Source organism: Aethalodelphis obliquidens, unplaced genomic scaffold (assembly GCF_003676395.1).
Source record: "Aethalodelphis obliquidens isolate GAN/ISIS:26980383/991018 unplaced genomic scaffold, ASM367639v1 scaffold65, whole genome shotgun sequence".
Taxonomy (NCBI): domain Eukaryota; kingdom Metazoa; phylum Chordata; class Mammalia; order Artiodactyla; family Delphinidae; genus Aethalodelphis; species Aethalodelphis obliquidens.
This window is the reverse complement of record NW_020838009.1, coordinates 6,115,475-6,138,526: the sequence shown is the minus strand read 5'-3', so window position 1 is coordinate 6,138,526 and position 23,052 is coordinate 6,115,475. Positions and strand designations below refer to the sequence as shown.

General features: G+C 47.9%; 1 protein-coding gene and 1 long non-coding RNA gene across 6 annotated transcripts in view; one reads left to right on the top strand and one right to left on the bottom strand.

Moving 5' to 3' along the window:
* Positions 1 to 12,236, bottom strand: part of CEMIP (cell migration inducing hyaluronidase 1) — a 163,477-nt gene extending 151,241 nt beyond the window's left edge. For 3 of the 5 annotated variants that reach the window (XM_027089411.1, XM_027089405.1, XM_027089406.1), the window contains exons 1-3: positions 11,003 to 11,217; positions 9,486 to 9,700; positions 8,695 to 8,901 (exon numbers count right to left, since the gene is read on the bottom strand). The gene's annotated coding sequence lies outside the window, so the exon portion shown is untranslated. Of the gene's footprint in view, positions 1 to 8,694; positions 8,902 to 9,485; positions 9,701 to 11,002; positions 11,218 to 12,019 lie in introns of those variants that run through there. The other 2 variants (XM_027089408.1, XM_027089407.1) reach the window with 1 other exon arrangement.
* Positions 12,237 to 12,398: 162 nt separating this feature from the next.
* On the top strand, positions 12,399 to 21,722 carry LOC113610894 (uncharacterized). The gene is made up of 3 exons (XR_003429282.1): positions 12,399 to 14,665; positions 15,296 to 15,459; positions 21,002 to 21,722. It is a non-coding gene; the product is annotated as an uncharacterized LOC113610894 (long non-coding RNA).
* Positions 21,723 to 23,052: the final 1,330 nt, after the last annotated feature.

The following is a 23,052-nucleotide window of genomic DNA, read 5'->3' as shown; positions in this document are numbered from 1 at the left end:
AAAGCCACTTACATGAAAGGCCGAACGCCCTGACTCAGCCTTGAAGGACCATCACCACCTGCCCCCACTTTTACAGTCTCATTGACAGGGAACTCCTAGACCTTCCCGCAAATATCTGCTCTCTAGATTCTCTAAATTTAGTTAAGGCTCTTCCTGCCTTCCTAACCCTCCCTTCTCTGGCCAGCAAACTGGACACTCCTTCAAGGCCCCCTCAGAACTTCCCTGGCTGTCCAGTGGTTAAGACTGCACTTCCACCTAAATGTAAGGCCAGAAACTATCAAACTCTTAGAGGAAAACATAGGCAGAACACTCTATGACGTAAATCACAGCAAGATCCTTTCTGACCCACCTCCTAGAGTAATGGAAATAAAAACAAAAATAAACAAATGGGACCTAATGAAACTTCAAAGCTTTTGCACAGCAAAGGAAACCATAAACAAGACCAAAAGACAACCCTCAGAATGGGAGAAGATATTTGCAAATGAAGCAACCGACAAAGGATTAATCTCCAAAATTTACAAGCAGCTCATGCAGCTCAATAACAAAAAAACAAACAACCCAATCCAAAAATGGGCAGAAGACCTAAATAGACATTTCTCCAAAGAAGATATACAGACTGCCAACAAACACATGAAAGAATGCTCAACATCATTAATCATTAGACAAATGCAAATCAAAACTACAATGAGATATCATCTCACACCAGTCAGAATGGCCATCATCAAAAAATCTAGAAACAATAAATGCTGGAGAGGGTGTGGAGAAAAGGGAACACTCTTGCACTGTTGGTGGGAATGTAAATTGATACAGCCACTGTGGAGAACAGTATGGAGGTTCCTTAAAAAACTACAAATAGAACTACCATATGACCCAGCAATCCCACTACTGGGCATATACCCTGAGAAAACCAAAATTCAAAAAGAGTCATGTACCAAAATGTTCATTGCAGCTCTATTTACAATAGCCCGGAGATGGAAACAACCTAAGTGCCCATCATCGGATGAATGGATAAAGAAGATGTGGCACATATATACAATGGAATATTACTCAGCCATAAAAAGAAACGAAATTGAGCTATTTGTAATGAGGTGGATAGACCTAGAGTCTGTCATACAGAGTGAAGTAAGTCAGAAAGAAAAAGACAAATACCGTATGCTAACACGTATATATGGAATTTAAGGGAAAAAAATGTCATGAAGAACCTAGGGGTAAGGCAGGAATAAAGACTCAGACCTCCTAGAGAACGGACTTGAGGTTATGGGGAGGGGGAAGGGTGAGCTGTGACAGGGCGAGAGAGAGTCATGGACATATATACACTACCAAACGTAAGGTAGATAGCTAGTGGGAAGCAGCCGCATGGCACAGGGATATTGGCTCGGTGCTGTGTGACAGCCTGGAGTGGTGGGATAGGGAGGGTGGGAGGGAGGGAGACGCAAGAGGGAAGACATATGGGAACATATGTTTATGTATGACTGATTCACTTTGTTATAAAGCAGAAACTAACACACCATTGTAAAGCAATTATACCCCAATAAAGATGTTAAAAAAAAAAAAAAAAAAAAAAGACTGTACTTCCACTGCAGGGGGAGCGGGTTCGATCCCTGGTCGGGGAGCTAGGATCCTGCATGCTGCACAGTGTGGTCAAAAATAAAAGAAAAACATTTTTTTAATTAAAAAAAAAGGCCCAATCAAAAAACAGTTCCCCATGATGCCTTGTCTCTTTCCCCAGCAGTTATTTCTCATCAATCTGTAGTGCTTCCACATTGTCCACCCCTTCCTTACAGCACAGACTGTAGGTACTTGAACGCCTGTCTGTCCATCTCCTCAACTGGGAGCTTCTCCATGGCAGGGAGATGCCACGGAGTCATTTCTGAATCCCAGAAAGAACTGGCGAATCAACAAGTGTGTCTGGGTTGCCATTATTCTCAAACTGCTTTATCATGAATTACGATATTCCCCTCAACGTGCTTTCTCCAAGTTTAAGAATCAGGGAACATGAGTCATTATTCAGAGCATGGGTGTCTGGACTCACACAGACCTGCGTCAACTCCATGACATCCAGGCAAGTGACCTCAGGTGGATCTCACAGAGACTCCTCCACCTGAGGCCTTGCCTTGCCTCAAAGTTGTCAGGAGGATTAACTGAGGTGATGTATGTAAAGTTCTCTGCCTGGTGCCTGAACGTAGTAAGCGCTCAAGAAGCACTGGATACGAATAAACATGATGGGAATAACCACAGGGCCACCAGAGTACAGACCTCCGAGAAGGTGACTGGCAGGCTCAGGGTTCATTCAGTTCCCAGAGCAGAATACACAAGACTCAGCGTCAACTCTATTCCGCCGAGAAAGCCGCGACGCTGGGGGGGGGGGGGGGGACGCGGGTTGGGACTCAGAGGCAGGACTCATGCATTTGTACATTTAATGCACATTTGAGTACCTGCTATATGCTAGTCCTTGGGAATAGAACAGAACATAAAAGAGTCTCTGCCTCTGAGCCCTGAATGAAGAGATGACTGTCTTATCCTGGGAGCGGCTGAGATGGGAGCCAGCCCCCCGTGCTCCACACTGAGGGGAAACCCTCGCCTTGCCCCACGTTTCCCAAAAAGTCCACCAAAGGGCCCTGTGTGAAGCGGACATTCCCCATTCAAAGTGCGACTCTACCCCTCTCTGTTCCCCTTGACCTTGGAGAGGTGATGTCCTCAAGCAACCTCAGCAGAGCAGAAGCTCAAGTTCATACTTACTAGGCAAGATTCAGCAGAAGCATCATCTTTTTTCCATGTTAAAAATAGCTTCTTGTTTAAAGTAACTGTATGTGGGGAATGTTTAAAGGAAAAATGAACTTCACTACCTGGTCATTCTCAGAAAATCCTGGGATATGTTTATATGTTACCATTTGTAACAACATTGCCCAACGATTTTAAAACTGAAAACAGATTTCAGCTCAGCCACCTGGAAAGCTCAAGTGTATGCAGAGCCCACAGTTAGGTGGCCAAAGGAAACTCCCAGCTTCTTCAAAGCTGTGAACCAAATCGACACCACCGAGATTGCTGTGCCTTCTTATTTTTACAAAATCACTTACGTGAGAAGAAATCCTTGCATGTGAGAGTTCCGAAACCCAAACCCCACAACTGCTTTCTCTTCTGTTACCAGGTACTGAATTAAGAAATCTGGTAAACTCAATTTCTTCTTAAGAAGTCACAGACATGGTGACACATCCGGCCGCATAACTGGCAAAACATTCTACAAGGGAACACCACAATTCCTTCCCTCTCCAAAAAGGAAGTTAAGGAACGGAGAAGGGAAAATATCGCCTTCAGATCACATGGACGTCTGAAGAGGACCCACGTACGTCTCTTCTCCACTTTCCCTAAGACTTCTACACCCCCAGTTCAGATCAACAGGTAGGCTAAGAGCTGGAGGCGCCTTTAGCATCCCCAAAGTTTGTTTGTGTGTCTCTGGCACCGATATCTGCATCAGAAAATATCAGAACAGAAGCAGCACTGACGGTAAGGACTTTGACCTCCCAACAGGAAGGAGCCCTAGAGGGGGTCGGTCAGGAGAAGGGTGAGAACTCAGTCATCACTATAGCTAATATTGCAATGCAATAGTTAACAAACTGAAATTAATGCAAAAAATCTATCGCGGATCAAATATCGAAATGTTAAATAAAGACAGAACCAGTATTACTGATTTTTCTTTTTACCTCTAGTACCTACATTCGCTTGTGTCTCATAAAATGCTATAGAATCGACCAGCCACAAGCCCCGGGGCTCAGCTGTGAGCACCCATTGGGTAGAGCCTGGGAACGGCTGTGGGAATGAGAGAGAAAGGACCCAAGCACACTCATGGCTTAGCAATGTTGGGCAAATAACAACCTTTTGCTGAGTAACATGGAAATAGATCTGAAACATATGGATTAAATTCCTCCCAAAATAAACACAATTTTTAAAGGAAAGGAAAAGTACTTAGCCACTATGTTTGAGGTTTTCCTGAACCCAAACCTTCGGAAAATTAGCATACGAGCGAATTACTCAGGGGCTATAACACAGTCAGCTTTGAAACAGGCTCGTCATAAACCACCAGTTTGTTTTTAAAACGAAAAAATTTAACAGTTTGCCTAAATCTGCTCCCCGGCTCAATCCTTTTGAGGTTCATTGTCGTTGTTCTTTACAGGAAGGAGAACAGTTTGGCATGCCCGCCGTCCCCTGGGAGGCTCTGGAGACCCAGCAATCTGGGGCACTCGAGGAGACCAAGCTGGGAATAACGGTCCACACCACTCAGCACGGACAAGAGCCGTGGAAAGAAGGCACCCGGCTGAGTGATGCATTGGACTAAGAGCTGGACAGACCCCCAAGATGTCATCCTGTACCAGCTCTGTACCCTTGGGCATCAGTGTACTCACTGCCCACATGCAGGTACCACTGCCCCCTCAGGGGAGTGGAGGGAAGGAGGGCATGCAGCGTGGTGAGAGCCGGGCAGCAGCCTCTGCACCCAAGTGGACAGCTCAGGCTCATCACTGGCCACCCATCAGACAGTCCTGTGGGACCTCGGGAACCAGTGTCTTTGGTCACCCGTCCCAGCCTAAGTCCCGCCCTAGGAAGCAAGGGGAAGCTGAATCCCCGCGGTTTGGGAGTCAAGGCCATAGTTCCGGGTGTTCCCGTTTCCAAGGCAATGGGGGCCGATCCCAAGACCTCTGGACACGAGGCCACCTGGATACGGAGGCTGCTGATCGCCAGCTCTCCGGCCTTCCCGGACGCTGCCCAGTTCCATGTGTTGTTGGTCTGGCAGCAGAACAAGCCCCAGACAACTACAGATGCCCGTCCTGGAGGGAACCCTCGTTTGCCCCTTCCCTCCATCAGGGTTCCTCACATACCCAGTGGAGCGCTCCAGACTGAACATACCTTACTTTCATCACCTTACATCAGTCATATGGTGATGTTTTTGGAGCTGGCTCTGTGAACAGAGGGAGCTCTTCAGATCCCTTTCTGAAGGCTGGCGGCACCCATCAGTGAGGGGTGGGGCTCTCTTTGGGCGTTGTCCCATTTAGAGTATCAATTTCCTCCTTTAAGAGAGCTTTGGAAGATGCCCACGGGAGCTCCAGCTCGAACTGAAACCTTCCGCCTCACCCCGGGCCAGTGGAACTTTTCCATTCTTATATTTCTGGCTTACAGTCCCTTTTCAAAACTCACTCTTGGCTGCATCAATGAAAAGGGATGCAAGATCCTGGGTAGAATTTGTTGAGTCTTATACCCTAGAAATATGCTTTTTTTTCCTTGCCAGCTTTTAGAGACTCTGAAAAGCCTCGTAAGATTAGAAAAGATTGAGTAACAAAGTTGAAAATAAAAAGCCCATCTCTGCAAGAAGCTCACAGCTCCACTGTCCTCCTCCGGTGGTCCTCTACGGCTGGAGTTTTTTTTGAAACAGCACCTGCCACGTTTCCTTCCCCACCCATACCCCATATACCCCATGTTCGTTAGAGTGTCACACTGGATAATTCTGGTTTCTTTTCATTGAAAATTGTTGACGAAACAACCAGCAAGACGTCTAGAATGTGAAGAAGACTTGGCAAGACAGACCACGATAAGACCAAGATAACACTCTTAATGTTACTGCCAAGAGCAAAAGGAGAGGCTCCAGGACAGAGGTTTCCAAACTGTGTTCCCTGGAACCCATAGAGCTCCGTGGAATCCCTTGAGGACCTCAAGACAAAAACCAAACCCCTACACCCAGCCGCAGTCACATTTCCTCTGGTTTGTACATTAGGATTTAGTAAGATTTTATGGAAAAAATATGGTTAAATTAATTTTAAACCACTGGCCCAAGAAACAAAAGGCCCCAGAGACCTACAGCTGCCCGGAAGGACTCTCTCTCTCTTTGGTCAGGTGTGGCCCAAGGTCTGGGCAGTTCAGGTACAGGGCTTTGTGCAACTGAGGGGTTGCAGGAAGTGAAAGGTTTAAGCCTGTCTATGCTTCTGGATCTTTCCCCATGGCCCCCTCTCTGTGTAGAATGCCTTCTGAACTCCACTCCCCACATTGGTTTCACCAGAAAAATCCCTGTAAACTGCTAATCCTTCTAGACGCACCTCTTCTCATGCCCCTTCTCAGGGAAGCTTCCTGGGATGTCCCCTGGCTTTGCCTTCCCCCGGCAGGCCCCCTGCCCACCACACCTCCTGACCCATCTGTCCTCGCCTCGGTCACACTGCCTGGCAACTGCTGACACTGATGTCTGCTCCCCCCGTGGGACTGTTAGCTCTGGAGGACAGAGACCATTTATTCAGCTCTGTCTCCCCAGTGGCTAACACAGGGCCTGCCCCGTAGAAGAAGCTCAAAACCTTGTACTCAATTTCTTCCCTGCTTCCAGATGCGGCAGTGGGTGACTCAGTGCGACTGCACCCTTGCATCTTGGGCTGCAGGGGGCATCGCTGATTACCAGCTCATCCCCACAGGAAGGCTACAGGGAGGGCAGCTGAGGAAGACAATTGAGCCTTGAATTTCATTTTCAGGTTCCAAAAAAAAAAAGTTGTGATCTTTAGAGTCAAGTGAAGTTGTTTAAATGTAAACAGGCATTCTCAGTGTCTGGAACCAGAGTGAGATGAAATTCCCCAAGTGATCTCTTAATACCACCAAAATTACATTCAAATGCCTCTGCCAGGCAAAGAGAAATTACCATTTGCACAATGGTCCTGCACTTAAAAGTAACTCGGTCCAGAGAGCTTTGGAAAATTTATTATGACCAGGAAAAGGGGAAACTCAAAGGGGTTCAAGATATTTAGTCTACTGATAAGACAGCTTAGGAGTGACAATAATTATCTCCAAGAATTTGAAGGGTCGTTAGAAGGTCATTAGGAGGACACAGGCCAGCTGGGCCCCATCTACTCGGACATCAGAAATGGACTTAAATTATACCAAAAAGAGTTGAGTTGGCATCACAGAAGGTCAGCAGTGATGTAAGCCCTGGCGACCCAAAGGGAGCTCCACAGACCAGCAGCATCACCTGGGAGCTTGTGAGAAATGCAGATGCTCAGGCTCCACCCCAGATCGACCTGATCAGAACTTGCATTTTAACAAGCGCCCCTGTGATCTGTTTGCCTATGAAAGTCTGAAAAGTCCTGCCCACTGTACTTTCCTCAGTCCCATGGGCTGGGTCCATGCCTTATAGCCAGAAAGTCTCAGGCCAACAGCATGAACTCCTGACCCCAGAAAAGGTCCCCAGCTTCCTGGGGAAGTCTGCAGCCCTCCTGCCCCCTCCTCCAGTGATGTCTAGAAACAGGAGAGGCAGAAGTCTGGCACAGATACTTCACATGCCGGAAGGACCAGTTTCTAGACGTGCCTTCCCTGTAACACAAAATGCCTCGTGGCTAAGCTCTTTTATGGACAGCTGAGGGAAAGAAACACACAGGGTTTTCAAAAGCAGTTGTCTGGTCAAAGCACTTTAAACCTGAGTTCGATCTATCATGTGGCTGTCCTCGCAGAAGATTCAAAGATAATGCCTCAGCAATATCCCCATGCAAGGAGCCAGGCTGTCCGGAGCTAGAGGGAGGAAACCTGTTCTGAGTAAGCGCCAGCGGGGGAGGCCGGCTGCCTGTGCGCCCCACGCACCCTCCCCTACCGAAGGCTCCCACACCTGCAGGGGGTGGGAAGGGAAGGATGGATTCGGATGTCTGGAACCGAGCTGAGCCTAGAGAGGGGCCCTGGAAAATAACAGGAGCAGGGGAGAGCAGCAGGTCCTCTCCCTCCGGGTGGGGGAGTGTGCTTCCCGGCACCGAGGGAACTGAGCAGAAAGCAAATGTATATTTGATGACATTTCTCTGCGTGCAGCCTCTCTTCTGAAGAGCCAGGTTTGAAGGAAGCCTCGCATCAAAGCAGACAGGAAAAAGAAGGATAGGGAACCTACCAGAGAGACTAGGATGGCCCCTGGAAGTGCAGATAATGAGAGTCACTATGAGAGGCACCGGAGCCCTAGCCAATTTAACGCAATATCCACATGCCAGGCCTTTGGGAAAGGAGGCTCAGGGCCCAGCTATCAGCTGGCGAAACAATAAAAGGGAACTCGGTACTGAGAAGTCTCCTTCCGACCCATTACCATCCTAAACTCCTACTAACCTAACCAGATAGGAGAGTAAGGATGCGATCCTCCCCTGTTCCCTGTTCAGAGGAAACTGAATCGCCTCCACGTAATGATAAAAGCCAAGGAAAAGGAGATAACTGATGCATTACTCGGATGAGATGATCCATCTGGGCATCTGCCGTCGTGTGGAATGAGAGACGTAGCCTAGATTGATCACGGATATAGGCTCTTGTGAATGCAACCCATAAGCACAACTTTGTTCCTTTTAGGAACCCAACACACATGCTTGTATTTCTCTTTTGATTTATAACTACAAGTGCAAAATGTTTTTATCCTATCAAATTGTGCTCCTCTGTCAATACCACAGAAGGTACTAAAAGGGGGTCACTTAAGCGGCGGGCTTCAAAGGAGGCTGAGAGTAACTGAATTCACCCCTGTCATCCCGCCGGCCTTCCCCACTGAATGCCACTCTTGCCATTTGATCCGTCCGTCCCAGACACACAGACACTGCTGCAACAGGCAGAATGCCACACGATCTGTGAAGAGCCCCTTTCTGCCTCTCACACCAGTCCCTCCCCTCTCTGGCCCCTATACTCCAAAAGTGTTCTGTAGTTCAATAGTTCTCCTACCAGAAAGTCTTGTGTGCTGGAAACCGGAACTGCATGGGAGTCCAGAGAAGAGAACCGGGACTTAAAGGTCAGCCAGGGCCCATGTCCTCCTGTTCCGTTCACATTACCGGGTAGACAAAAGTCACAGAAAGATTCTCAGCATCTGTGGACTGCATCCTTCAGTTCCACTCCTTTCAGATGGAGGGAGCTAAGATTACTTCTGATCTACTAAAGAAAAAAAATATAGAAAATATAAGAGCCCCAGAACGTGAAACTGGCAGAAACACACACACACAGACACGCACACATACACACATACATTTTGTGGGGAAAAAAAAAAAGTCTAACTGTAAGATTGGACCCACTACAACTCCATTATCCAAACTTCTGTGGTGTGTCACATATTAGGAATTTCTACCAGACAGACCCCCGAAGGTGGAGCTGGAGGAAATTTTCAGATCTATCTGAGAACAAGTAAGTGGCAATGCACCAGGCAGAGCGAGTGCGTGCCTTGGTCAGGGTCTCACAGCCAAGCAAGGCTCAAGCACAGGGGAATGCGCTTCCTGCCCGGTAACGACCACTCAGGGGTTTCCTAGCCCAGGTGCTGCCCTAGTGCAGCAACCCCTCACTTCACCCTGCAGGAATCCAGAAATGGGGCTGTGGACGCCAATCTCCATCAGTACCCGAGGGAACTTCACCTTCAAGAGGACAAAAAGGCCCCTCGGAAGATCCTGCATTCTTTTGAGAGAAGAATCAGGAAGAATCGATCATTTCAACCAGAGGGCTGTGATAAGATTTTGAAAATTACTTACTTTATCTTTTCTCCAGGTGATACAGGTGGGAAAAACAGGCAACTGATTTGTTTCATGCAAAAATTCTTCCATTTCTCTTTGGTGAACAAGTTTTGTTTGTTTGGGTTTGGTTTTGTTTGTTTGCATTGTGATCAACTTCAGCACTTTCATCAAGTCCATCAACAAGTTCTCGAACATGAATATGAAGTGGAGCTGGAGTCCCCATCAAACAATTACTAGGTTAGGAAAGAGAATAGAGGGCTGGTGAACGTAAGTCAAAAGCAGTGCACAACCGTCTTTAAAATATCCCTACAATCGCTACCATTTCAAGAGATTTCTCTGTGCTCAGCACCGGTATACGTGCTTTACACGGTGCTACTTAATTCTCATCAGCAGCTCTGCAAGGTAGATTGTGTTGTCCCCAGTTTACAGATGGGGAAACAGACACAGAACTTAAGTGACTTTCGAGAAGTCACACATGCTGCTCCCAAAATAAATAAAGATGCTTAATTGTTTTTACTCTCCACGGGCCTTCGCCAGTCACAAACAGAAGCAGATCTTCTGAATTTCTTGCAATTTTAAAATGAAGGAAGATACATCTTCTGTGTAGGTGAAAATGACAAAATGAAGAGCCTTAGCCAACGTCATTTCTTATCAGAGGAGGGAGACGTTTAATTTACTCAGATTAACCCCTACAGGTTCTCTCCACCCTGTTTCCAAGCAACCAAGTCGAAAAACCCTCTACTGGGCTAAAGAGGAACCAATGGAAGCTTCTTTAAAAGTGTTACGGACCTGGGAGGAAATGATTAGGATCGGAAAACAGCATAGCTGCTTTTTGCACATGCATCCAAACTCATTCTCTATGCAGGTGTTCTGTCTGATTCTTCTCCATTCTGTCACCGTAACTGTGAAACTAATATCGCCTCCCAGTACCATATTTACTAAATAATTTAATGAAACGGAACATGACCCTATATCGTGTGCAGAAAACTGAGGGAGGTCCCTAATTAGGTCTGGCATTATGTCACTGCCTCAGTCGAACGCTCAGGCGTCGCACAGTCATAACACCTCGGAGGGCCCCGTGGGGCTGCTGAAAAGCCAGAGAAGCGCACCAGCCTCACCATCCCGGAGGTCCTGTACAGAGCTCAGCTGCAGGCTGACCTAGCAGCCGATCACAAACCACGCAGGCTCCCTTTATCTTCCTTTTGAGTGGCTCACGTCGCCTTGGGACCGGACACCGAGGGTTCCCGCAGACTACTGGTCCCTCTCCTCCTGCCCCGTGCCCTTACTCTGAGTCTGGGAGGAAAGCCGCGCGACTTCCCCGGGAGACCCAGGGCCACAGGCCGGGAGTGGAGGAAGCGGCTGGGAGCTGTCCATGGTGGCTCCGCGCCTGGGCACGCAGAGCCGCCGGCTCCCGCCCCCGGGCGCGCCCGGGATAACGCTCCAGACCGCCGGAATGGAGAGAGAGACTCGCTCCCAGGCTGCAGCCAGGCACTGGCTCACACATCAAAAGGTTAGTTTAAAAAGGGAGTTCTCACCTGTGGGCAGCGTTGGCTGCATGAAGCAGGACTCAGGACCTCAGATCCGGCTCCTGGCGGCGCGCCGGGGACGGCAGTAGTGTTGGACCCTTGGGGAACGGCGGCCGTCTCTGAGAACGCGGTCAGCGAGTCTGCGGCGGAGGACCTCGGCGCACTGAGCTCCTTTCTCAAGAGCACATGCGTCCGGCCGGGTCCATTCCAGAATGTCTCTGGCCCTGGTTCCCAGAGCGGCGAGCTGGACACCTGGCCACGGCCCTGGCCTGCGCTCCACCAGGTCCCTGACTTTCTTCCCAACCTAATATGACCTTTCTTGGAGCTGACGACCCTTGCCAGGGACCGCCGAACCCTCTTGCAGCGATGGCAGGTTGGGGCTCTCAGCCTAAACAGCAGTAGGGGCCCTCGTGTCATCTAATATTCAATTGCCTCCACCCGTCGCGTGCCAGAGCGATGCTGGGTGCCTAGCGCCGTCGGGGAGTGCGCGAGCGTGTAGGCAGCGGGAGGCGGAGGGAAACACCAGAAGGAAGACCGTGCTGAAGGCCGAGCAGCAGGGCGCAGACCTGTTGCCAGATGCATGCCCACTCATGCACAGTGTGAGACGGCTCCTTATGGGCTGGACTCCGCGACCTGACCCTCGGAGCAGTCCCTCCTCGGCAAGACACTGTTTGGGGCGCAAGCCCCCCCGAGACATTCAGAACGGGGGAACTCTAAGGAAAACGGGTATCTGCCCCCGGCTGGATGCGCTCCGGGGACACTGGAGCCCCTGGCACCTGCTGCTTCCAAAGGCTCACACGACCTCAGAGAAATCCCACAGCGGACAGAGACAAGGACGTGTGCCCCTCAACAGACACGTGGACAGACAGACAGAGGCGGACCGCACAGCACTGAGTGGACAAACAGAAGCCAATGACGGGTAACGTTTTCCCTATCACTGGTGGAGGCGCTGAACCCCCAGTCTGCCCTCCCCTCTGAGGCTGGGCAGTACGCGCAGCCCTGGCGCGCCGAGCCCGGCCCTCTTACCTCCCGGTCGGTAGCCAAGACAGTGGCACGCCTCGCGGGCCAGAAGCGCAGCGGCCGGAGCGGTCGGGGGCACACTGACGGGCCCTGCGATCTCCCGGGACGTAGGCAAGCGGAGTGGTAGTTCGTCTGGGAAAGCGGGGCTCAGCCCCTGACCACGCTCAGCTCCTCCGGCCCCGAGCGCCCCGCCGCCGACGCCCGCCGCGCCGCTTGCGCTCGCCAGGCTCAGCCGGGTTGCAACGCGCTGCGCTCGCCCGCGCTCCCCAGCCGCCGGCCAGAGCGGCGGCTTTTATAGCGAGCTGCCGCTTCAGCTGGCCGCGCCGGGCTGACTCCTCCCCGGGGCCCCTGACGCCCGCGCGCCACCGACCCGCCCCCCGCTGAAGCTCCCTCCCTGCCCAAGTGGGGCGGGGGCCCCGCGCCCCGGCCGGACCCGGGCGGGCTCTGGCGGCCGCTCTGGGAGACGCAGACCCGAGCCTGCGGAACCCGGGCGCGCGAAGTCCAGCGGCAGCAGCCGGGTGAGGGCGCTGGAGCCCAGGACTCGGATGGAGCAGCCGCAGTGGGCCGCCCAGAGCCTGTTCTCCGGACTCAGAGGGCTTAGAGTGGCGGGTGCGCAGGGTTAAAACCCCACTCGCGTCCAGGGGTAGGAGAGGCTATGGAGGAGGAAGTCCCGCGTCTGGAGCAGAATCGCGGGGGAGATAAGGTTCAGGGTTATTAAGCCTGAGAATCTTTTTTTAACTTGGGGTGTAATAGGGAAGAACAAATCTGACCCAATATTAGATCTGTTTCTTTTACTTTAACCTGTGTATTCTATTGCTTTTGCTTCGAGTTAACATTGTTGCCTGTAGCCTGAAATATACAGGATAGCCCGTGATAAACCTCTGACCTTTAAGAGTATGACACTTTTTCATGCATAAAGAGATACAAAGTTGCAGAACAGAGAATAACAGTCGTCTTGTTGGAGATTTACAGGAACATCGTGACCTGACCTAGGTGGACAGCTGCAGGAGCAAAGGATTCCTACACCAAGAAGTTTGCAATAACCAACCACGCCCCTCCCTCACCTTGCCTTTAAAAATGCTTTGCTGAAACCCTTTGGGGAGTTCTGGGTTTGGGGGGGCACAAGCCACCTGTCTCCTTACATAGCCCTGCAATAAACATTTCTCTGCTCCAAATTCCCACATTTCGGTTGGTTTGGCCTCACTGTGCGTGGGGTACACGAGCTTGCATTTGGTAAGGAGACAGTGGCTGTAGAAAGAGATCCTGGTCTAGGACCTAGCATTCCCTCCGAGAGGAAAAGGCGTGGGGCCTTGGGTTGAAACCAGAGTCAGACACGCCAGGTATGTGACTGCCCACGTGGGTCTTAACCTCCCTGGACATCAGTTTCCTCATCAGGAAAATGCGTTCTCTGATGCTTCCTCACTGACTGGTAGGATTTAAGTGAGGTCACAATAGTACAGGTACCTAGCACACGGCAGGTCTTCAGTAAGTTAGAATCCTTCCCGTACGTGGGAGAGGGCTCTGTACCTCTCTAACTGGACAGACTGAGGTCCTCAAGGGTCAGGGCAAGAAGGCATGACTGCTCTACATATTCCCCTGCCCGGGGAAGCAGTACTAGGGGAACGAGCACATAGCAGGTCCCTGGGGCACGTGGAGTCTCCTCTCAACTCCGCCACTGACTCACTCTGTGACTTGGAGTCCTCTACTCTCCTTCTCTGTTTCTTGTATTCCCTCCCATTTTTTTCGAGCTTACAACTCAGTCCCTCACCTGTTTAGATGGAGCCCTCCTAGGAGATATATTCCTTTCTCCCTTCCAGCCAGTGCCATGTGAGAACTAACCCGGCAGGGACAGTCGTCATTCTAGGCAGCACACGCCGCTTCGTGAATCCATGTCTGGGCGTTGGGGCCATAGTCAGACAGAAGCTGCTGGACTCTGTGTCCATGTTTTCTGCATTGGGACAGAAGCCTTGCTTACCTGGCTAAGCTAGGGAAGCAATGCATTCTCTCTCCGGGCCTTTCTCAGGAAGCTGACCTTGACTGTCACTAGGTCTGTTATCGGGATTCTGTTTCTTGACTTCTTGGGAGGTAATGAGCTGGGTCCTATGGTAGGTTTCCCTCCCCAGCCTTTCCTTTCCAGCAAATTTAGAAGGAACCCACCCAAGTGCCCCACGCTGTACCCTAATTCCTGATTTCTTTCTTAAGAGAACCCCCCAGATTCCAGGACCCACAAGCATGTGGAGGATGCTGAGCTTTCGGTACAGGTGGAGAAGGGTCAGCCTTGAATTAGCCTTGCTTAGAGCAATGAGAGGAATAGGTGGGATTCTCCTCTCTCCCATCAGGAGAGAGTAGATTTGGGGCCTGCAGGGAATGAGGTCTCTGGAGAGAAGCCTGCACCACAGGCGTCTGAGAGATGAAATAGTAAAGAAGGATTCTTGTCTGCTGACGGGCTCTGAGAAGTGCTTAGTCATGTTTTCTCAAAGCACAGAAATGCCCAGCACGTTCCTTGGTGTCCAGCTTTCTTTATCACAGACCAGTGCCCCGGGGAAAATGAGCGATGCTGATGAATTACAAACAGGCTCTGCTTGTCTAAAAACAGATTCTTCAGGCAGAGCTCCATTCAGCACTTCCACTCAGCACTCGGTGATGGACGGGGTATGTGGGTAGTTCTTTTTTTGGATGAATGTTGGCAACGTGAGCCTGGCATAATTACTACCCATACTTTCCTCATGCCGAGGTCTTACTCTTATACATGCAGACACCGGAGCTGGTCAAGAAAGGCCGCATGGGGTTTTCTGGTTTGGGGCAGAATCTCTAGATAGAGAGGAAATAGCCTGTCTTCCTCAGGTGAGCTGCTGCCCCCCTCAACCACATTCTTGTAGTAGAATGGCCTACCTGCTCGCTGCTCCCGTAAGCTGCCCAAGTCTGGTGTTTTCAGTCGGCTGGCAGGATCCAAGTCTGTCACTTAGAGCAAGGGTCACCGCACTCTACGCTCTGGCCGGCAAAGCCAGCCCCCTGCCCCTATAGCAGCCTGCCTGCATGATGTTTAAAAGCTGGCCACAACTGTGGCTTCGTCCTTCAAGCCCCAGACTTGGTTTTCCCAGGCAAACAGCAGGCAAACCTGGGGCAAGGAGGGGCATGGAAAGTTGGGAAGCAGCTGGGGTAAGGAGCGAGTGGCCGTTGGCTTTAAGGCTTCCAGCAGACCCCGCAAAAAAATAAAACCTCGGGGATGCCAATCCTAATAGCAGCTCGCAAATAATGGGCATACTTCAATTCCACCAAGAGGGGTCGCCCTTGGACACCAAGCCTGAAGCTGGCATCCGAAAAGGGAAATTCCCAGCCATGGGCCCTGGGGCCAGATTTCCAAGACTCATAACTGCTCAGTTCCTGTTTTGTTGGATGCCGATGAGGTTGCCCAGCTGAGGAGAGACAAGTCCTCAGTTTTTCTGGTGAGTGGAGGTCTGCACTGGAACTTGGGACAGGAAGTCCTAGAACACTGGCCAGCCACTTAGGAGCTCTGAAAATAGATTTCTACATCTTTCTCTGCCGTGTCCTCATTACCATACAGAAAGAACATTCTTTCCTGTGTTTTTTCTGTCTAAAATACATGTAAACCTGTGTGCCTGTACATGAAGTTTTCATATCACTTTGTTCTTTTTCCTAAATGCAAAAATCATACGTGTTCTTTGCAAAAACAAAAAAAGAACTTCGAAAATTCAGAAAATGAACAAAGGAGAAATCAACTAACTGCAAACATAATGTATGTACATTACAAAAAGCTCAGAAAATATAGAAAATCACAAAGGAAACATATCACTTCTACTCAAGATCATCTCTGTTAACTCATAGTGTATAACCAAGTATTTTTCCATGTATAAATTACATATACAGATGCACAGATATGTACATGTATGTAAGTATTCCATAAGTAGTTCAATGTTTAGCTCAAAATCCTTCTCTTCCACCAGCTCGCACACTTTGGGAGAGCAGGGGTTAGAGTCTCCCAAGTTCACCGCTTTACCTACAGTAGCGCCTATAATGTCCAACAGAGAGTTGGTGTGTAGGAAGCGTTTACATGATAAATAAATGAATACACAGATAGAGCATTTTTTTTGGCTGTGCCGCGTGGTTTGCAGGATCTTAATTTCCCGACCAGGGATTGAACCCGGGCCAGAGCAGTGGAAGAGCCCAGTCCTAACTATTGGACCACCAGGGAATTCCCCAGATGAGGATTTTTAATTAAAATGATATATTCATACATGCAGTTCATGGAAAAAGAGACCCAAATAGTTCATAAACATTTGAAAAGAGGCTCAACTTTGCCCATAAACAAAGAAATGCAAACTAATGTTACACTGAAACCCCTATCAGATTGGCAAAAATCCAAACATTTGCTGATACCACCTTTGTTAGGGGATGGCGTGAGGTTGGAGAACAGAGCCTTGCCTCATACCTTGCTGGTGAAATTTCCATTTGGTACAACCTCTGAGGGCAGTCTGCGAAGACTTTTGAGAATGTACATAATATTTGACTCAGCGGTTCCACTTACAGGAATTTATCCTATAGATAGTGTTGCACCATGTGTGAAATGACATGTGCAGGGTTATTCATTGCAGCCCTATTTGTAACCACAAAAAATTAGAAAAGCCTAAATGCCTATCGGTAGGGCTAACTAACGTATGTTACCTTCACATAATAGAATACTATGCAGCTATTTTTTTTTTAAAGAATAAAGATCAGTTTTATGTATTAAAATGAAAAATCAAAGTGTAAATCAATGTATATACGAAGCTGCCGTTTGTCCAAAAGGGGAAAGGAAAAAGGATATATATTTGCATTTACTTAGAGATGCATAAGAAATCATCTAGAATGCTATACAAGAAACCAATAACATGATTTCCTGTCTGTTGCTGGTGATGGTTTTGGTGGGGCTGTAGGATGATGGAACAGACAGGAATAAGAAATAGACTTTTCCTTGTGTATGTTTTTGTGCTTTTTCATTTTTGAACCAAGTAAATGTGCTACCTAGGAAAAAAGTGAATAAATTTTTAAATGGCAAAAAAATTATGCCATATATAATAATAAGCCTTTTTTCACTTAATCATATACCATAAACATTTCCCCAAGTCTTAAATCTCCTTCAACATTATCTTTAAACTGTTTCCTAATATGGACATAATTTATATAATCAATCCCCTAATACTGGTTTCAGTATTCTAAATAAGGCTATGATTTTGAACACCTTTGCACTTCTCTCTCGTTATTTCTTCTGGATAAATTTAAGTTTGCATCAGCTTATTTGTTTTATTTTTGGCTGCGTTCGGTCTTCGTTGCTGCACGTGGGCTTTCTCTAGTTGTGGCGAGCAGGGGCTACTCTTTGTTGTGGCGCACAGGCTTCTCATTGCGGTGGCTTCTCATGTTGCGGAGCACGGGCTCTAGGCGCACGGACTTCAGTAGTTGCAGCATGTGGGCTCAGTAGTTATGGCTCGCCGGCTTAGTTTCTCTGCAGCATTTGGGATCTTCCCGGACCAGGGCTTGAACCTGTGTCCCCTGCATTGGCAGGCAGATTCTTAACCACTGGGCCACCAGGGAAGTTCCTGCATCAACTTAAAGCCAACTTACCCTCTAGAAAAGTTAGACCAGTCTCCATTCCAACAATCCACACGTGAGTGGGCCTCTTTCCCTGAATCCTCTTTAATACCTGGTATTCTTTTTTGTTTTTTTTAACCCATTGCCAAAGTAGTAGAAAAATAGTATATTTCATTGTACTTTTAGTTTTCATTGCTTCTAGTTAAACACTTTGATGTGAGCATTTCTAGTTCTTCCTTTGGAAGTTGCCTGCTCCGGAAGAGAATATATCATGGGCCAATCACACCAAGCATTTGTGAGCTTAGTAGATGTTACTGAAGAATTGCTGCAGTGAGGGCTCTAAACTGCCTTGATATTAGACAGTGTCCTGGCAGGTCACAGAAGCATCGCTCGTTTCTCCAAAGATACACAACTGGCCAACAAGCACATGCAGAGATGCTCAACATCACTAATCGTTAGAGAAATACAAATCAAAACCTCAATGAAATATTCCTTCACACCCATTAGGATAGCCACTATAAACACAACAAAACAAAATTAGAAAATCACAAGTGTTAGCGAGGCTGTGGAGAGATTGTACACTATTGGTGAGAATGTAAAATGATGTAAGCACCATGGAAAACAATATGGCATTTGTGAAAAAATTAAAAATAGAACTACGATCTGATCCAGCAATCCCACTTCTGGGTCTATAGCCAAAGGAATTGAAAGCAGGGTACTGAAGAGATATTTGTACACTCATATTGATTGCAGCATTATTCACAATAGCCAGAAGGTCCCAAGCGTCCATCAACTGATGAGGAGATAAACAAAATGTGGTATATCCATACAATAGAATATTATTCAGCCTTAAAAAAGAGACGAGATCCTGACTTGGATGAAACTTGAGGACATTATGCTAAAAGAAATAAGCCAGTCACAAAAAGACAAATACTATATGCCTCCTTTTTGGGCGGGGGGGGGGGGGGCCATACCGCACGGCTTGCAGGATCTTAGTTCCCTGACCAGGGATCGAACCCAGGCCCCCTGCAGTGCAAGCACAGAGTCCTAACCACTGGACCGCCAGGGAAGTCCCTATACGCCTCCTCTTTAATGAAGTACGTAGTCAAATTCATAGCGTAGAAAGTAGAATGGTGGTTGCTAGGGGCTGGGGGGACAGGGAGCCGTCGTTGAACAGAGGTAGAGTTTCCTTTTTGCAAGATGAAGAAGTTCTGGGTATTGGTTGCACAACGGTGTGAATACACTCTGAACACTACTAAACTGTGCACTTTAAAGTGGTTAAGATGGTAAATTTTATCATAATTTTTTAAAAAAAAGAAGCATTACAAAGGAATTATGACTAGGGTTTTCCTTCCAACACGGATGTCAAAACATGATCCTTCTCTACTCAAAACCCTCCAATTTACTTCTCACTCGGAGCAAAATCTGGAGACGTGATGGGCAAGGGCCCATCTGCTGCCACTGCAACCACAGTCACTAGACATCTTGCTTGCTTGACTCTAGACCCCTTCGGCGTCTTGCTGCTTCCCCAACGCATTAAATATATTGTGTTGATACTTGCTGTTTCTTCTGTCTGAAATGATGCCTCTTCAACTATCTGCATGACCCCATCCCTGACTTTATTCAGGTCTCTGCTCAAAACTCACACACTCAGAAAGGTCTTTCCCATCTTTCCTATAGTCTCCATCACCATCACTCTCTAGCCCATCCCCTTACCCTGATTTATCTTCCTTTTATTTTTTTTCTTTTATTTTTTGTTTATTACCTATTGTCCTGATACCGCTGGAGTGTAAATGCCAGTGGATCAGAACTATAGTCGTTTATGGGACCTTCCTTGTGCTGCAGTGGTTAAGAATCCTCCTGCCAATGCAGGGGACACAGGTCCGAGCCCTGGTCCGGGAAGATCCCACATGCCGTGGAGCAGCTAAGCCCGTGCTCCACAACTACTGAGCCTGCGCTCTAGACCCCATAAGCCACAACTACTGAGCCCGCGTGCAGCAGCTGGTGGAGCCCGCGCACCTAGAGCCCGTGCTCCGCAACAAGGGAAGCCACCGCAATGAGAAGCCCGCACGCTCGCCGCAACTAGAGAAAGCCCGTGCGCAGCAACAAAGATCCAGTGCAGCCAAAAATAAATAAAAGAAATAATTTATTTTAAAACAAGACTCAAATGTTGCTGCCATTGGGATACTTCTTCTGCTCTCCCCCATCCTGAGTTCTCATGGAAGCTTGTAGAGAATTCTGTTGTAAAATCACGGCACTGTGTGTGTTTACGGCACTGTGTGTGTTTGCGCCCCTCCCTTCCTCCTCCTCCCCACCTCTGGCTGTGAGCTTTGTGGCACAGAGATGCATCTTACCCATCTCTCTGTCCCCAGCCTGGCACAATGAGAGACTCAGTAGATGCTCAATAGATGCATTAATGGATAAATAACATTTCTCCACTGAGATTTATACTGTACTCTCAAAGAGAAACTCCTGGCATGGGAAATAATAAATACATATGAGCGAAATGGTATTTAAATACTCCATGAAATTCCTAGACAGCCAAGAGGAAGGGTTTTGTTTTGTTTTTATTGCTAATACCCTTAGCCAGAACCTGGACACCTCATGGTTTCAGTGGCAACATAATAAACACATTTGACATTTTTTTGTAATGCCATGAAATGTTCTTTCCAAAAGTATAGAAAGTACAGCAGTGTGGGAATGTATTTGAACTGTATTTGAACTGCCACTAATGTATAAAGTAGAAAACTAATGAGAACTTACCATGTAGCACAGGGAACTCTACTCAGTGCTCTGTGATGACCTAAATGGGAAGGAAATCCAAAAAAGAGGGGATACAGATGTACGTATAGCTGATTCACATTGCTGTACAGAAGAAACTAACACAACATTGTAAAGCAACTATACTCCAATAAAAGTTTTTTTAAAACGTTAAAAAAATAATATTATATAATTGCTCTTAAGCTTGCATTAATAAAATAACACATTTTCTTGAAAAATAAATAAACTGCCACTAAATCAATTGTTCTTGGGCATCTCCCTTTACCTCGATCACCTCTTGTATAAAAAAAGAAGGGGGTGGGGCTTCCCTGGTGGCCTGCCGATGCGGGGGACACGGGTTCGCGCCCCGGTCTGGGAAGATCCCACATGCCGCGGAGCGGCTGCGCCCGTGAGCCATGGCCGCTGAGCCTGCACGTCCGGAGCCTGTGCTCCGCAACGGGAGAGGCCACAACAGTGAGAGGCCCGCGTACCGCAAAAAAAAAAAAAAAAAAAAAAAGAAGGGGCGGTTTTGGTGTACGTGTCATAAAAATGTGACTGCCTTTCCATGTCACCCCTTCTTTACTCAGTACTGCCTCACACCTGGCCCACTTTATGCATTTACGATGCCCTCTTCCCCCGTAGGTGTCAGCGGCTGTCATCTCGGACTAAATCCAATTTTCTGCATGGGGTGCCGAAGGAAGAGGCCTCTACTCTATATCTGAAGCAAAAAGCTGGATTCATCGTTTGCAAGGCAGTGAACACGGCAGGCTGCGGATCTCCTGTGGAGTATTTGGGAAGTGTGGGGCTGGGGATTAGACGACTCTTCACAGCGGGAGTATTCAGGCATTAAGTGACCTTTAGCGAAGGCAGCTTGGCCACCGGAGCAAGGCTGTTGCTGATTGGCCCTCAGAAGCGTGTGTACTGACCAGAGGAAGCTGTCCTCGGGACTCCTGGTTACTTGTTCCAGTGGCCAAAGAACAGTGAGTCTTTTCTTGAACGGGAGGATAGGAACTGTTCTCGGTAGGATCCCTTTTTTATTTAAATGTCAAATAATCCAGCTCAGAGATTTTCAAACTTTACCATGAATCAAATCCGATCACCCAGAGGGCTTGTTAGAGCAGACTGTTGGGCCCCTCTCCTGCAGAGTGTCTGATTAGGTAGGTCTGGGATGGGAGCCAAGAATCTGCACTTCTAATGAGTTCCCAGGTGATGCTGATGCTCTGGTCCAGGGACCACACTTTGAGAACCACTGGTCCAGTATCATCGGAGTTGTAGTTAATTATTTGCTGTTAAGAAAATATTTAGGGGCTTCCCTGGTGGCGCAGTGGTTGAGAATCTGCCTGCCAATGCAGGGGACACGAGTTTGAGCCCCCGTCTGGGAAGATCCCACATGCCGCGGAGCAACTAGGCCTGTGAGCCACAACTACTGAGCCTGCGCGTCTGGAGCCCGTGCTCCGCAACAAGAGAGGCCGTGAGTGTGAGAGGCCCGCGCACCACGATGAAGAGTGGCCCCTGCTCGCCACAACTAGAGAAAGCCCTCGCACAGAAACGAAGACCCAACACAGCCAAAAATAAATAAATAAATAAAAATTAAAAAAAAAAAAGAAAAAATATTTAGGGAATTCCCTGATGATCCAGTGGTTAGGTCTCCATGCTTCCAATGCTGGGGTCCTGGGTTCAATCTCTGGTCGGGGAAGTAAGATCCCGCAAGTTGTGCAGCGTGGCCAAAAAAAAAGAAAAAGAAATATATATATATATATATATATATATATATATATATATATATATATTTAACACAATAAGTTACTGATGAGTCTAAGAATTCTGTAAATGATTTTGTAAAATGGTTATTAATCACAGCCACATCTATATACATTTGAAAAATAATGGTAAATACATAGGAGAAAGATAATACTCCTTCTAAAGTTAATGACTAGAAAATATGAATTCCAGGACATATTGTAGCAATTCTGTCCTGTCCTTCCCCTCCTCTTCCTTTCCCAACTTCCGCCTCAGAATGTGTGACCCATCCCGTCCTGGGGAATCCTAGACCAGGTACTTCCCAAGGATCCTCCCAGGTTTGTGATCCTATGTTTGTGGCAGATCGTGGTTTAACACATGAATTTCTGGTCAAGGTATGAGCCATGTTAGTAAAGTGATGTAAATTGAAAATACAGGAGGCAAGGAAGTTTACAAGACAATTGGGAGAGGAAGAGAGAGAGAGGAAGAAGAAGAAAGAAAGAGAGAGAGAGGCTGGCTGACTTTAGAAATTCTCCTTCATATCACCAAGGAAAACTGTCCATCTTTGTATCAGTGTAAGTGCTGGGTGATATCAGATTGTTGTGGTTCGTTGAAGATAAACCATGTTGCAGGCAGGACACACACTGTCCTCAGAAGGAAAGTTTGGCACGCCCCTGCGTTTCTACTGTGACAATCTGAGGTAGGGCCATTGCATGTAAATGTATGGAAGAGAAATTGAAACACTTTGTGCTTCTGAAGAAAATTTTTACAAGGAAAATTCTGATTAAACAAAAAAACCCCAAGGGATACTAGGACACACAAAAGCCATGGCTCTGCGTGATACAGTGCCGGGAGTGAATGCTGCCATTTTCCCATGTCTTGCCAAGAAGCTTTTACTAATGGGTTCATTGGAAAATCCTTTCAGTAGAGACTACAATGTTCTGTTTCTACAA